We start from the raw sequence: 9,600 nt of genomic DNA on the forward strand, positions 1-9,600 counted from the left end.
AAAGTTTTGTTATTTTTGTGTGAAACAAATGTGGGGGTTGGTGATGACCTGTAAAACAGGCCACTAATTTAAGAATTTTATCTCCTTTCTTCTAGCTCACTTTCCTTTTATATAACCATATTGGTAACAGTGACTCCAGGAACAAGCATTTACTGAGCAATTAGTGTCTCTTTGGAGCCTCAGGGTAACCACAAAAACAAGGAATATAGATGGTAAAGTTAACTCCCTTTATTTGATGCTGGAACTGAGGATCAAGAAATACACATCTTGTTACACCCCAGAAATGGCTAGAAACCACCTGATCCTAGGCCTTCACTCTTACTCTTCACTTGAGGGATTTGCTCAAATGTTGGAAATCCAGTTTAAACTGGATGTAGTCCATGGTGTGTGTGTGTGTGTGTGTGTGTGTGTGTGTGTACCTTTAAACCGTGACCAGGGAAGTAAGAAGGCCATGAGCTTTGAGGTCAGATGTTCTCTGGTTTAGATTTTACTTGTTTAGTGTCCTACATTTTAAAAATTCAAGGATTATATTACAGTTATTTCTAATTTAAAAACTCAGAAGCTGTTACTGTTGCCCTGGGTTCTTATGATCTCCCATGATAGAGATTAAAAGAAATCACCAAACATAGCAAAGGAAAGTTTATTCAGCTTGTGCACAAGGGAGTCAGCACTAAGAAAGGAAAAGGAGAGGACTGCTTTCTGATGGTAGTGTGTGGGTGAGTTTCATAGTGTCTTTCTGTAGGGAAAGGTTACATCAGGGCACGTTTAGGAGAAGTTTCCTTGTCCTTGCACAGTGGCCCAGTATGCTTTTTCATACATCATATGTAGTATTAGCATTTTAAATCTCTACCCCAGGAGTTATTTATAGCATTAAAGTGAGAAAGGGGTAACTGTAAGTTGGAGTTTAAGTCTAACTGTGCAGGTGAGGATCTGGGGAAGTCCCTAGCCCTCTTAAACAGGAGCTTGCAGTTAACAGTTTCTTAGGTCTGTTACCGATTGACTGAGAGTTAGATAAGCTAGAGCTTGAGTAAGGAGCTTTTATCCTTTTTCACCACCCCATCTTAAAATAGCTTCCCTGTCTCAGTGCAACTGAGATATGCCTGTGTGACAGGTTCTTCAGTGGCCCCAATGGTTTCTGATTCCCAGTTCCTCTTCATGTTCATACCTGTATTAGATCCCCTCCTTCTAAGAGGGGTTGGGACCTGTGACTTGCTTCTGAAAATAAATATAACAAAGGTGACCGATGTCACTCCCATGACTACATTACATTATAAAAGACTCTTTTATGAACAGACTCTCTAGAGACTGTCCTGTCTGTCCTGATGGAAGTCAGTGGCCATACTTGGGAAGTCCACATGATGAGGAACCATGGGCAGTCTCTAGGAGCTGAAAGGCAGCTTCCAGCAAATAGCCAGCAAGAAGTTCTACAAACTCCAGGAAATGAATTCTGTCAACAGACTAAGTGAACTTGGAAGTAAATTCTTCCCCAGTGAGTCATCCACATGAGAACACAGACCAATGACACCTTAATTGCAGCTTTGTGAAACCCTAAGCAGAGGATTCAGTTAATACATGCCTGGACTTGTAAATGCACCCCACCCCCTCCAAATTGTGAGAGAATATATAGAGTGCAACCCCTCATTGAAAATTTTATGTTAAATACTTCTGTCCTGCTGCATTCGGATTTTTCTTTCTTACCCCTTCATGTACATTTTCCTGCCTTGATCATGGCTATGTTCTCTTTCTCTGTATCCCTCATTTTTGTTATTATACATTTTATTATTCAAGTAATACATGAATATAAAGTGATATACTAAGGTATATTGCTTCACATTATACTGTATCTGTCAACTATCTTTTCCAGACAACAAAGTACCTTGGAGTTCATTTATCTTTTCACATTTATAGTATATATAAAATTCTTCTTTTAATTGACTATATACTGTTATATTATCAGTGTGTCTACCTGAAATAATGGAAATGATCAGAATCCAGTATTTTTTTTAACTATTGTATGCACTGATTTTTTTTCCCCAGGGAAAATGTTGTAAAGGTAATTTATAGGAAAAGTAACCCGTACCTATTTAAGAGCAGTAAAGCCATTCATTGGAGTTTCAAAGTTGTACATTTATAATAAACTCATAGTAAATTCATTCCTGACCACTGATTTTTTAAAATAGTTTCACTTTTTTTAAGAGAAAAAAGAAAGGAAGAGAAAGAAAGAAAAGAAAAAAAGAGAGAAGAAAAAGAATGAAAGAGAGAAAGAAAGAGGAAGAGAAAGAGGGAGAGAGAATGGGAATCTTGCTCTATTGCCCAGGCTAGAATGCAGTCTAAAAATGGGTATTAAAAACCTCTTTTATGCCAACAAATGTGCTTAACAATGGAGACATGAAGGAATAAGGGATGAAAATAACAAACAAGCAGCCAACCATATTTCATTTAAACCTGTGAAATGCTATGCAATTGCTGAGGAGTGATTTACTTCCAATTATGTGGTCACTTTTAGAGTAGGTGTGATGTGGTACTGATAAGAATGTATGTTTTGTGGATTTGGGGTGGAGAGTTATGTAAATGTTTGTTAAGTTTACTTATTTCAGGTCTGAGTTCAAGTCCTGGATATCCTTGTTAATTTTCTGTCTCGTTGATCTGTCTACTATTGACAGTGGAGTGTTAAAGTCTCCCACTATTATTATGTGGGAGTCTAAGTCTCTTCGTAAGTCATTAAGAACTTGCCTTATGTATGTGGGTGCTCCTGTATTGGGTATGTATATATTTAGGATTGTTAGCTCTTCTTGTTGCATTGATCCTTTTACCATTATGTAATGTCCTTCTTTGTCTCTTTTGGTCTTTGTTGCTTTAAAGTGTATTTTATCAGAGACAAGAATTGCAACTCCTGCTTTTTTTTTTTTTTTTTTGCTCTCCATTTGGTTGGTAAATCTTCCTTCATTCCTTTGTTTTGAGTCTTTGTGTATCCTTGCATCTGAGATGGGTCTGGATGAAGCATACTAATGGGTTTTGGCTTTTTATCCAATTTGCCTGTTTGTGTCTTTGATTGGGGCATTTAGTCCATTTAAATTTGGGATTGATATTAACATATATGAGTTTAATACTGCCATTTAATGCTAGCTGGCTGTTTTGCCCATTAGTTGATGTAAATTCTTCATTATGGTGATGCTCTTTACTTTTTGGTATGTTTTTGGAATGGCTGATACTTGTTGTTCCTTTCTATGTGTAATCCTTCTTTCAGAAGCTCTTGTAAAGCAGGCCTGGTGATGATAAAATCTCTGAGTACTTGCTTGTTCACAAAAAATTTTATTTCTCCTTCACGTATGAAGCTTAGTTTGGCTGGATATGAAATTCTGGGTAGAAAGTTCTTTTCTTTAAGGACATTGAATATTGGCCCCCACTCTCTTCTGGCTTGTAGGGTTTCTGCTGAGAGATCTGCTGTGAGTCTGATAGGCTTCCTTTTGTGGGTGACCTGACCTATTTCTCTGGCTGCCCTTAGTATTTTCTCCTTCATTTCAACCCTGGTGAATCTAATGATTATGTGTTTTGGGGTTGCTCTTCTTGAGGAATATCTTTGTGGTGTTCTCTGTATTACCTGGAGTTGAGTATTGTCCTGCCTTGCTAGGTTGAGAAAGTTTTCCTGGATGATATCCTGAAGAATATTTTCCAGCTTGTATTCATTCTCTTCATCACATTCAGGTACACCTATCAAACGTAGGTTAGGTCTTTTCACATAGTCCCATATTTCTTGGAGACTTTGCTCATTCCTTTTTAGCCTTTTTCTCTAACCTTGTCTTTTTGTTTTATTTCATTAAGTTGGTCTTTGACCTCTGATATCCTTTCTTCTGCTTGATCAATTTGGCTATTAAAACTTGTGCATACTTCGCGAAGTTCTTGTATTGTGTTTTTCAACTCAACTCTATTACTTCACTTATATTCCTCTCTAAATTGTCTATTCTTGTTAGCATTTCGTCAAACCTTTTCTCAAGGTTCTTAGTCTCTTTGCATTGGGTTAGAACATGTTCTTTTAGCTCACGGAAGTTTCTTATTATCCACCTACTGAAGCCTGATTGACAATTCATCACACTCATTCTCCATTAGGCCTTGTTCCGTTGCGATTCCGTTCAGATGAGGAGCTGTGATCCCCTGTAGGAGGAGAGACATTCTGATTTCAGCCTTTTTGCACTGGTTTCTTCCTGTCTTTATGGATTTACCCACCTGTTGGCTTTGTAATTGCTGACTTTCAGATCAGGTCTCTGAGTGGACGTCCAGCTTGTTGATGATGAAGTTTTTTCTGTTTCTTAGTTTTCCTTCAGCAGACGCCCCTCCCCCACAGAGCTGGACCTTCCCAGGTTCAGCTGTGCTTGCTGTGAAACTCTCAATCTTCAGCGCTTCCAATTGCTGTTTTTTTGTGGGGGTGGGACCAGCCGAGCCCAGTCACCTGGCTCCCTGTCTCAGAGCCTCTTCTTCTTCTTTTTTTTTTTTTTGGTTGAACGATGGACTCTCTCCCAGGTGTTCCAGTCACCCACTGAGAAGGCGCTGGAATCTGTGTAATTTCCCCTGCAGCGACCCACTGCACTGGCTGAAACAGTGGCATTGAGATTCGTGGCACTTTTCTGCCTGGGAATCTTCAGGTCTGGCTCCCCACCTCAGTCCCCCTTTCAATAAGCTGAATGGGTGACTCTGCCTTCCCGGAGCTCCAAATGCCAACCAAAAGGGCACCCAGTCCTGTATACTCTGTACTGAGAACCACTGGGCCAGGGTGCCAGCAAAACAGCCGCACCTGCCAAAAGAGTTGAGCTGGTGACCCATAGGGCTCCTCCTCTGGGACTCTCCTGGTCTGTGGGCAACAAAAATTCATCTGGAAGTGTGATGTCCACTCACTCTCTGTGCTTTCACTGGGAGCCAGAGTCCTGAGTTGCTGCTAATTGGCCATCTTGGATCTCTCTCCCCCAGAATCCAGTATTAAAGCATTTATTCAATTTAAAATTTAGCTGAGAATGGCTATTCAGACAACACAGACTCCAAAGGAATGGCATCAATGTTACAAACCTAAGATCTTGCATATATAGGCAGAAAAGAAAGAAACAGTGTGATTATAGCATTTTCTATACGAGGCTGGTTTATGAGTTACAACAGTTTCATTATGATTTGTTTTCTTTTTCATACAGCTTTTCTTTCCCTATTTAAAAGAGTATATTTAACATTCCATCTTAGACAATGTGGTAGTCATGAAGTCTGTCTGAGAGAAGAAAGAGGAAAGTTAATCTATAATGAAGAGCAACAGTTAGGAGAGAAGGGGTCTTCCGTGGTGCCCTTTAGTCATTTATAACACTTTAAAAAACAACATAGGTAAGGCAAAAGGCTAATCTATAATCAGAGAAACAAAGGTCACAGCTGCCTGCTTTATTGTTGCCTGTTTATATGTGACTTAGATCTCATAATCAGATTCCCTTAAGGCTCAAAGTGTTTTAACGTCCCAACAGCTTAGATTTTGACTTATTTTTACAAATATATCACAGTGCATCCATCTCCTTAACTATTTAAGTTGTTTGTAGTTTTTTTGTTTGTTTGTTTGTGATAGAGTCTTGCTCTGTTGCTCAGGCTGGAATAGTGCAGTGGTGCAATCTTGGTTCACTGCAACCTCTGCCTCCTGGGTTTTAGTGATTCTCCTGCCTCAGCCTCCCAAGTAGCTGGGATTATAGGCACCCGCCACTGCATCTGGCTAATTTTTGTGTTTTTAGTAGAGGTGGAGTTTTACCATGTTGGTCAGGCTGGTCTTGAACTCCTGACCTCAAGCGATCCACCTACCTTGGCCTCCCAAAGTGCTGGGATTAGTCATAAGCCACCACACTTGGCCTGTTTCTAGTATTTTTATATAGCAAATGCTGTGTGCATGCTTCTTGGACACATATGTGATGATTTCTCCAGAATATATGCCCAGAAGAAGGGCTCTGAGTATGTTTATTTTCATTTTATTTGCTACTGACTAATCGTTCTCCATAGCGTCCATGGCCATTTTTATCCCTACCAGGTATGTAGGAGAGTGCTACTCCCTGCACTCTCCTTTCTTCACAACCCCCACTGACACCTGATATTACCCAAGTATAAAATTTTTGTTCTAGCTCTCTTTCATGTTCCTGTTCTCGCTTTCTCTCTTTTTTTTTTTTTGCTCTTTTTATTCCTCCTCCTTCTCCCTCTTTTCTCTCATGTTCCCTGCCTCTGTTCCCTCTCTTTCTCAGTTTCTTCTGTTCTTTGGTTTGCTCTTTTGCTTTGTAAAAATTTATAATTTGTTTTAATTTAAAATTTATAATCTTTAAAATTTAACTTACAATTTAATTTGTAACCTGATTCATAATAAAGATTATGGAAATACCTGTCAGCAAATGTACATTTACAAAATAACTGCCAATGACTGCAGTGGGTTCTATGTTAGTGGCCCACCATTTAAAAAAAAAATTGATGTAACTTAACCATAACATAAAAGTAACCATCTCAAAGTGTACAAATCAGTGACATTTAGTACATTCAGTGTTGTGCAACCATCACCTCTATCTAGCCTTGAAACCTTTAACCCCCGCAAAGGGAAACTCCATACACATAAAGCCTTCACTTCCCAATTCCCCCTTCACCCCTTGCAACCACTGACCTGCTTTTTGTCTCTATGGATTTTCCTATTCTAGATATTTCATATAAATGGAACCATACGTTATATGACATTGTGTGTCTGGTTTCTTTCACTCAGCATAATGTTTTTGAGGCTAATCCACATTGTAGCATCTAGGGACTTCTTCCCTTTATGGCTGAATAATATTCCATTATTTACTATGCCATAGTTTATTAGTCCATTTATCTGTTGATGAACATTTCCACCATTCGACTCTTGTGAATAGTGCTGGTATTAACATTTGTGTGTAAGTTTTTGTTTGAATACTTTTGGCTATACACCCAGGGGAAGAATTGCTGGGTCATATGGTAATTCTACATTTATTTTTTTAAGGAACTACCAAACTGCTTTCTGTAACAACTGTATCATTTTACAGTCCACTAATAATGCACAAGTGTTCTTATTTCTCCACATTCTTGGCAACATTTATTATTTTCTTTTTTTTTTTTAAGTACAGCTATTTTAGTGGGTGTTAAGTGGTATCTCATTGTTTTGATTTGCATCTCTCTAATGACTCATGATGTTGAGCGTCATTTCCTGTGCTTGTTGGGCATTTGCATATCTTTAGAGGAATGCCCGTTTAAGTCCCTTGTCAATTTTTCAGTTGGGTTTTTTGTCTTTTTGTTGTTGAGTTGTAAGAGTTCTTTATATATTTTGGTAAGGGGGGGTTCCAAGATGGTCAAATAGAAATAGCTCTGGAATGCAGTTCCCAGGGAGAGAAATGCAGAAATCAAGTGATCTCTGTAGTTCCAAACAAGAACAGGAGATCTTCGCCAGGCTGAAAAGCGCCTGCAACGTACATAAACAGAGCTGAGCAGCAACTCTGGCCAGTGCTGGGGGTTTCATCATAGATCTAAGCAGTAGTATTGGCTAAAGCTGAGAAAGCCTGTGGGACAGAGTTACCTGCCCTCCAGAAAGAAGGGGAACTGAAAGCAGGGAATCAGGCCATCCGGCTAGGCAGATCCCTCTCCCACAAAGCCCAGCAAACCGAAGCCCCCTTGCTTGAGAGTTTTGAAGCCAGCATAGTAGTTCAAGCCAGCATAGTAGTTAAAGCTCGACCTGGACCCATCAAGCTCGGCAGGAGGAAGGGGAGGTGCCATTGTAGAGGCAGGCCTAATCTTCCTAAGTAAACAAAAGATACAGTAAATACAAGCAGCAGCTCCACTGAATCTGCAGCAGCCCAGCAGCGCCTCTGCAGGCAGACAAAGGAAAGGGTGCCTCCCAAGCAGCGCCCTGAGAGCAAAGCTAGATAAATCCAAGAAGGGAAGAAACCAGTGCAAAAAGGATGAAACCGTCAAAGACCAGAATGCCTCTCCTCCACCAATGGATCACAACTCCTTACCAGCAAGGGGACAAAACAGGATGGAGAATGTGTTTGACAAACTGACAGACGCAGGCTTCAGAAGGTGGGTAATAACAAACTTCTCTGAGTTAAAGGATGTGTTCTAACCCAATTCAAAGAAAATAAAACCTTGAAAATAGGTTAGATGAAATGATAACTAGAATAACCAGCTTAGAGAAGAACATAAATGACTTGATGGAGCTGAAAAACACAGCAAAAGAACTTCAAGAAGCATACACAAGTTTCAACAGCCAAATCAATGAAGCAGCGGAAAGGATATCAGAGACTGAAGATCAACTCAATGAAATAAAATGAGAAGACAAGAAAAGAGAAAAAAGCATGAAAAGACATGAACAAAGCCTCCAAGAAATATGGGGTTATGTGAAAAGACCTAATCTACACTTGATCAGTACCAGAGGGTGTCAGGGAGAATGAATTCAAGCTGGAAAACACTCTTCAGGATATTATCTAGGAAAACTACCCCAACCTAGCAAGGCAGGCCACCATTCAAATACAGGAAATAAAGAGAACACCACAAAGATACTCCTTAAGAAGAGCAACCCCAAGGCACATAATCATCAGATTCACCAGGGTTGAAATGAAGGAAAAAATGCTAAGTGCAGCCAGAGAGAAAGGTTGGGTCACCCACAAAAGGAAGCCCAGCAGACTCACAGTAGATCTCTTGGCAGAAAACCTACAAGCCAGAAGAGAGTGGGGGCCAATATTCAACATATTTATAGAAAAGAACTTTCAACCTAGAATTTCATATCCAGCCAAACTAAGCTTCATAAGTGAAGGAGAAATAAAATCCTTTATGGACAAGCAATTGTTGAGAGACTTCATCGCCACTGGACCTGCCTTACAAGAGCTCCTGATGGAAGCATTAAACATGGAAAGGAACAGCCAGTACCAGCCACTGCAAAAAAGAACCAGATGGTAAAGACCAACAACACAATGAAAACACTGTGCCAACCAATGGGCAAAACCACTAACCAGTAACAAAATGGCAGGATCAAATTCACACATAACAATATTAACATTAAATATAAATGGACTAAGTGCCCCAATCAAAAGACACAGACTGGCAAACTGGATAAAAAGTCAAGAGCCATGAGTATGCTTTATTCAGGAGACACATTTCATGTGCAAAGACACACATAGACTCAAAATAAAGGGATGGAAGAAGATTTACCAAGCAAATGGAGATCCAAAAAAAAAAAAAAAGAGCAGGGGTTGCAATCCTAGTCTCTGATAAAACAGACTTTAAACCAGCAAAGATCAAAAGAGACAAAGAAGACATAATGGTAAAAGGATCAATACAACGAGCAGAGCTAACTATCCTAAATATATATGCACCCAATACAGGAGCACCCAGATACATAAAGCAAGTTCTTATGGCCTACAAAGAGACTTACACTTCCACACAATAACGGTGGGAGACTTTAAGACTGCATTGTCAATATTAGACAGATTGACGAGACAGAAAACCAACAAGGATATCCAGGACTTGAATGCAGATCTGGACCAAGCAAACCTACTAGACATCTACAGAACTCTCCACCCCAAATCCACAGAATATACATTT

Source organism: Callithrix jacchus, chromosome 4 (assembly GCF_049354715.1).
Source record: "Callithrix jacchus isolate 240 chromosome 4, calJac240_pri, whole genome shotgun sequence".
NCBI classification, from domain to species: domain Eukaryota; kingdom Metazoa; phylum Chordata; class Mammalia; order Primates; family Cebidae; genus Callithrix; species Callithrix jacchus.